At 42.5% G+C, this 7,500-nt stretch overlaps 1 protein-coding gene across 4 annotated transcripts in view; it reads right to left on the reverse strand.

Annotated features, from left to right (window-relative positions):
• The window catches only part of LOC135100745 (active breakpoint cluster region-related protein-like), a 190,987-nt gene that overhangs the window by 66,791 nt on the left and 116,696 nt on the right, over positions 1 to 7,500 (reverse strand). The gene's annotated exons all lie outside the window — the stretch shown is intronic.

Genomic DNA, 7,500 nt, shown 5'->3' on the forward strand with positions numbered 1-7,500 from the left:
TCACTTCCACCTCATACCTATGCTAACCCGCTTCTTGTGTCACAATCACTATTTTAGCAGTCACAAGCAACAGTCACCCTCTCTCTCTCTCTCTCTCTCTCTCTCTCTCTCTCTCTCTCTCTCTCTCTCTCTCTCTCTCTCTCTCTCTCAAGGTGTTTCGTGTTATCACTCTAAAAATCAGAACTATCTTTTCTCTTTCTCTTTTCCCCCCTTCACTTTTGTTCTCTCCTGTCACCCTCCATAAATCTCTCTCTCTCTCTCTCTCTCTCTCTCTCTGTGTGTGTGTGTGTGTGTGTGTGTGTGTGTGTGCCAGGTTGCGTGCCTCACACTCCCTCTCTGTGACGTGGCAGGAAGAGTAATGTGCCTGATACCTTTTAGTGTGAAAATGACTGACTTGAGGTGAGGTAGCATCACTCTTAGTAGGAAAACAATATATAGTCTGATTTTTCTTGTTCTTGTTGTTGTTATTGTTTTTTTTTCTTATTTTATTTTTTATTATTATTATTACTATTATGGTTGTTGTTCTTGTTGTTGTTGTTGTTGTTGTTGTTGTTGTTATTGTTGTTACGGTTTTCATGTTTTTTTATATATTTTTTTTACATGTTTTATTTTCCTTACTATTACCAATGATACATGTATTTTTTTTTTTATGTCGTCACCTATTGCTATTATTATGGTTGTTGTTATTTTGATTCTTATTTTTCTTTCCCATATAATTTTCTTTCTCGACCTTTCAAACTTGAAATTTCATTAGTTACAGGTACTATTTATTCTGTGTATCTATCTATATATATCTTAATGTATCTATCTATTTAAATTCTACTCTATTGTTGTAATAAAGTTTTCAGTGTTGTTCTAAGTAAAAAACAGGTCCCATCTTTTTTTCTTTACTTTAATGAATGGCTTGGCATGGATACTAGCCACCCACCAAGCGACAAACACACACACACACACACACACACACACACACACACACACACACACACACACACAATACGTAACGCCTTGCCTTCATCCATTCCTGGCACACCGCTTCTCCTTTCCCTTGTGACGCAAGTGAGCAACTCTACCCGTCACCTTGGACGCCGCAGGGCAGAGAGAGAGAGAGAGAGAGAGAGAGAGAGAGAGAGAGAGAGAGAGAGAGAGAGAGAGAGAGAGAGAGAGAGAGAGAGAGAGAGAGAGAAGCGTTAACGGACTGCTAAAGCTTCTTCTCGCACTAAAATGTTGTGTAGGGTACAGTTTCTAAGCACGGCAGACAGCAACGGGAGTGATAGTTATATTTTTTGCCCACTGAGATTGTCTAGACTGCCCCACGTTACTTACCAAGCGTCATATTGTCATTAGAACTCAAGAGAAAGTAATAAATAAAGTAAAACAACGCATGAAATAAAGAGAACAAACAAATCCCCCCCCTCTCTCTCTCTCTCTCTCTCTCTCTCTCTCTCTCTTTCTAAGGCATTCAAAGTTCGCTTAGTTAGGGAATCCCTTTCTTTTCTGTAATTCTGAGGCACAATCCGTTTCTTAAATTGCTGGTTATGTAATATCTTAACAATATCTACATACAACTATCCTAACTATTCACATATACAACACTCATAACAATATCTCTATGCAACGATACCCTACCCATACACACACACACACACACACACACACACACACACACACACACACACACACACACATTCATACACACGAGAGGAATTATTCAGGAGTATGCAAAGTGTGAGTGGCCAGGTATGGTGCTACATCCAGCCAGTTAGCCACGCGGATCCAGACCACGACACCTGCCTGGCTGCTGCGTGTACATACAATACATGCTGCCTCGTCCTGTGTGTCTGAAGGCTGCTGTTGGCGTCTGTCTGAGGTGTATACAGAGCAGGTTGTGGTATGATAGGTGCTTTGTAGGTAAGGAATGGAAGCACGCACGTACACACAGACAAAGATACTCACCTACATTGCGCGCACACACACACACACACACACACACACACACACACACACACACACACACACACACACACACACACACACAAAGAGTTAAAGATATTATATGATAAACAGGGAAGTAACAATGAGTCCAGAAAAAAAATGCAAAGTAATGAATTATCAAGAAAATGAATGTTAGAGAATGTAGAAAAAAGTCTCTCTCTCTCTCTCTCTCTCTCTCTCTCTCTCTCTCTCTCTCTCTCTCTACAAACGTTTTCTTATTCAGCTCCACACATTCCTTCTTCTTACGTCATCCACCCACCCTCCTCCTCCTCCTCCTCCTCACCCTCCACTAGCAAAAAAGAATCGTCACCTTCACATGGTCATCATCAGGTGTTCCCCCGTCACCTGTCGCCTGAGCCTCGCCTAATTAACGGTGCGCACCTTGATAAAGATGCTAATGTGCTGATCATGCTTCCTACTCGTGTTGATGTTGCTGTTGCTGTTTGTGGTGGTGGTGGTAGCGGACGTAGCAGTAGTCGTAGTAGTAGTAGTAGTAATGATAGTGATAGATAATGACAATAGTAGTAATGATAGTGGTAATAGTTATGGTGGTGGTGGTGGTGGTGGTGGTGACAACACTGCTACAGTCACCATTTCGCACCAAAATTAATGACTTGTACATTTCTCATATACCATTTCCGCTACTGTAACTTTTTGAGACACCCTGTCATTCTAACCTTCCCTCACCCTCCCTTCCCCTCCCTGACCCTTTCCCCTTCCCCATTACGTCCCTTGAATTACAGTGCACCAGTCCCCTCACTACCACTCCCCATTCTCCCCTCTGACACACTCCACCCCTCCCTCCCTTCCCCACAACCACTCCAGGCCATGTGGGAGTTATTGAGCATTAATATAACAATCCATCTGGAACAAATGCACTTCCAAACCATACAACCTTCCTCCCCTCCACAAACCACTTACTAAGCACCCCACTTTCCTCTCTCTCTCTCTCTCTCTCTCTCTCTCTCTCTCTCTCTCTCTCTCTCTCTCTCTCTCTCCAATGTTATTCAGAATTCCTCTCCCTTTAGTGCTGTCTCTTCAGTCTCTCTCTCTCTCTCTCTCTCTCTCTCTCTCTCTCTCTCTCTCTCTCTCTCTCTCTCTCTCTCTTAATCCATTTTTTTTCTCGTGGATGATTTTATTTTTCCTCGTTTAATATCATATCCTTGTTCCTTCTTCTTCTTCTCCTTCCTCCTCCTCCTCCTCCTCCTCCTCCTCCTCCTCCTCCTCCTCCTCCTTTCTTCCTCCAGCACTCGTACTCTTAAACTTCTCTACTTCCTCAAGATTTCGCTCCTTTCACTCAAGACTTACCCCTCCTCCTCCTCCCTCCCTCCTCCTCCTCTTCTTCCTCGTCGCTATGAAAAACTAACATTCCGGTCAAGAGGCGCGAGCGAGCGAACGAACGAACGAACGAACGAACGAACGAACGCGCGCACACACACACACACACACACACACACACACACACACACACACACACACACACACACAGGATTCAAGTACCACCTTAAGAGCAAGAGTAGACAGTGTCTGTGTGTGTGTGTGTGTGTGTGTGTGTGTGTGTGTGTGTGTGTGTGTGTGTGTGTGTGTGTGTGTGTGTGTGTAGCAAAGATTTTTAACCAACTGAAAATACAAAAAATCTGACTGTTTTAAGAAATGATTATAACAATGATGATGATGATGATGATGATGATGATGATAAGGAAAAGTTGAAGGAGGAGGAAAAGGAGGAGGAGGAGACGGTGAAGGAGGTGAAGGAAGTTGAGTGGTGATGGTGGTGGTGGTGTCTGATGGTGAGTCGGTCAGTCTGTCGCAACCTAAATGCCCACAAAAAGAAAACAAATAAATAAATGGATGAATCAGCTGTTTGCGAGGCCAACAAGTTATCTATCATCATCATCATCATCATTATTATTATTATTATTATTATTATTATTATTATTATTATTATTACTGCTACAACTACTACTTAATATATTCGCAATTACGGTGTTTTGTCATACTTCACAACAATAACAAAGAGTAAATTATAAAGAACAATAATTGATAAAAGTAGTGCTGTTGACTCGTGTATAAGTAACAGATTATTAATAAATGAAAAAAAAAATACGTTAGCGAAAAAGTGACTGATAGTAAGAAAAGTAGATCAATAATAAATTAGAAATATATAGAAAGATATTAGTGCAAAATTAATAGATAAGTGCGTCACTGAAAGCACTTCCAAGGCTGTCAAGAACTTGGCGGCTGAGTGAGTAATGAATTCTGTGAGTGACTTGTTTACCAATCGTTTTTATATCCGAGATTGCTTTTAATAACTTCAGTGTTGCTTTAGGGTATGACGAAACACCTTCATTAGGAAAGGCGTGTGAAAAAAAAGAAAAAAAAAAGATAAATGGCCATAATAATAATAGCAAAAAAAATTAAGTTTGATATCTTTGGCATTAGTTTTATCAGTGCTTAACTTGTTTACTCGCCGTTAGTAGTAGTAGTAGTAGTAGTAGTAGTAGTAGTAGTAGTAGTAAAAGAATTAACCAAAGAATTCAACTCAATAAAAGAAAAATATCAACACAACACTCACCTCTTTCTTACTTCATCACTCCTTTCTTTCCTTCTTTCCCCCCTCCCCCCGCCTCCCACACCCTGCCTCCGCAACACTGGACAATACTGATCACAACACGCCCGCCCTGCCCAATCTCGCCCATCACCACCTACAGAAACATTTTTATCCACACAATGGCGCCCACCTCTTGACAACACACACACACACACACACACACACACACACTTAGTTCTCCTTTTCTTATTACTACCACTATTTCTATTTCTATTATTATTATTATTATTATTATTATTATTATTATTATCATGACATTATTATTATTATTACAATTGTTACTACTACTACTACTACTACTACTACTACTACTACTACTACTACTACACTACTACTACTACTACTGCAATGCTACCACCACCATCACCACCATTAAAAACAACAACAACAACAACAACAACAACAACAACAACAACTACTACTACTACTACTACCACCACTACTACTAATACACTATTACTACTACGATAATTATTAATGTTACTACCTCCTATTACTACAACTATAACAATCATCTTTACCATTACTAATCTTAATTCTACAATAACAATAAAAACACCTACTACTACTACTACTACTACTACTACTACTACTACTACTAATTTTCACACAATCCGTTCCTTCCTGCCTCCAACCCAAGTTCTCCCTCCTCCTCCTCCTCCCCCTCCTCCTCCTCTTCCTCAGCCTAAACCCAAACGACATAACAAGTAAAACAGACAGATAAAAGAGAGACACGAGAAGAACAAAGTAATTCAGTCTCACTAAATCGTTTCTCGCTCATCGATTTCTTACGAGAGAGAGAGAGAGAGAGAGAGAGAGAGAGAGAGAGAGAGAGAGAGAGAGAGAGAGAGAGAGAGAGAGAGAGAGAGAGAGAGAGAGAGAGATTCTGAGCAAGACAACGGCGGAAGATGTAGAGGGATAATAGTGGAAATCAATTATCGACAACACACGGAAGGGAGAGAGGAAAAGGAGGGGAGAAAGGGAGAGGAAGGGAAAGGGAGAGGGAGGAAAGAGAGGAAAGGGATGAAGGGTAGAGAGAGAAGTAAGAAAGGGAGAGGAAAGGAAGGGCAGGATGAGGGCGAAGAAGGGGAAAATGAGGAAAGAGAGAAAGAGAGAGAGAGAGAGAGAGAGAGAGAGAGAGAGAGAGAGAGAGAGAGAGAGAGAGAGAGAGAGAGAGAGAGAGAGAGTGTGACTGACTTTATCTCTCTTTTCTATACCTACTGAACATACAGAATCAAAGATAACGAATGTGTGTGTGTGTGTGTGTGTGTGTGTGTGTGTGTGTGTGTGTGTGTGTGTGTGTGTGTGTGTGTGTGTGTGTGTGTGTGTGTGTGGGAGGGCCTAGGGAGCGGTGGCTGCAAGATTCATCCCCTTCATTATAGAGGCGGAATATTCATACAGCGACGAGAGCCAATTGTTATCTAGCGGCGGTGACGGGCGCAGATAGCAAGGCAGACGCATGGGTAGATCACTCAGGTCATTACTGCGATAGAGGAAATCAATTGGTAGGTACAGTGAGCAGAGAGACAGAGAGAGAGAGAGAGAGAGAGAGAGAGAGAGAGAGAGAGAGAGAGAGAGAGAGAGAGAGAGAGAGAGAGTATTATTTTCCCTCGTATCAATTAAATGGTATTACTCTCTCTCTCTCTCTCTCTCTCTCTCTCTCTCTCTCTCTCTCTCTCTCTCTCTCTCTCTCTCTCTCTCTCTCTCCAGTCTACCATATCTGCTCTTCTTCCCTCTTCCACCCAGTAAGCTCCATAGTTCTCCTCCACCACCTCCTCCTCCTCCTCCTCCTCCTCCTCCTCCTCATTTTCCACTTCGTTCTTCATTTCAGGAGCTTGACATATTCCAATTTTTATTCCCCTCTGAAAAGCAGGAGGAGGAGGAGGAGGAGGAGGAGGAGGAGGAGGAGGAGGAGGAGGAGGAGGAGGAGGAGGAGGAGGAGGAGGATGTGATATAATGAAGAATTATGTAGAGTGAATTTAACATGACGTGACACCACATATGCTGACCTCTCTCTCTCTCTCTCTCTCTCTCTCTCTCTCTCTCTCTCTAGTCGGGTTCAAAAACACTTTCACTTAAACCCACGCCATGCAACTCACTGCAATACTCTCTCTCTCTCTCTCTCTCTCTCTCTCTCTCTCTCTCTCTCTCTCTCTCTCTCTCTCTCTCTCACACACACACACACACACACACACACACACACACACACACGAGAGTAAGTAATCTGGCAAACATTCACAATCCTTCTTATGTCGTTCCCTGAGCTCCTTAATCACTATGTTGACGACAGACGAGGAGGAGGAGGAGGAGGAGGAGGAGGAGGAGGAGGAGGAGGAGGAGGAGGAGGGAGGAAAAGACAGGGAATAAAGAGTGTGCATTGCTGGTTCACTCTCTCTCTCTCTCTCTCTCTCTCTCTCTCTCTCTCTCTCTCTCTCTCTCTCTCTCTCTCAGTGATTGAGTCCAAAGGTGCACTGCCGTGTCACCTGTTTGAAGGACTAGTATATACTAACGTATTCTAACTTAGTCTAATAGCAGAAAAAAAAAAACAACATCTTACAAAAGATACACCTTAAAAGATCTAAAATATACATATTTACACAGTGTCTTGTACATTTAATGTTTCTATTTTGTCCCCCCTTCTCTCTCTCTCTCTCTCTCTCTCTCTCTCTCTCTCTCTCTCTCTCTCTCTCTCTCTCTCTCTCTCTCTCTCTCTCTCTCTCTCTCTTTAATTGGCCATCCAATTAAGCACAGGTCATCTCCAACAGACACCATGGGATTAAGGTTTGCAGCGTGTCAGCGGCTGGCGAAGTGCTTGTCTGGGCTTCCTTCCCTCTCCCCCACCCCCCGTCTCTCTCTCTCTCTCTCTCTCTCTCTCTCTCTCTCTCTCTCTCTCTCTC

This window comes from Scylla paramamosain, chromosome 5, assembly GCF_035594125.1.
Source record: "Scylla paramamosain isolate STU-SP2022 chromosome 5, ASM3559412v1, whole genome shotgun sequence".
NCBI classification, from domain to species: domain Eukaryota; kingdom Metazoa; phylum Arthropoda; class Malacostraca; order Decapoda; family Portunidae; genus Scylla; species Scylla paramamosain.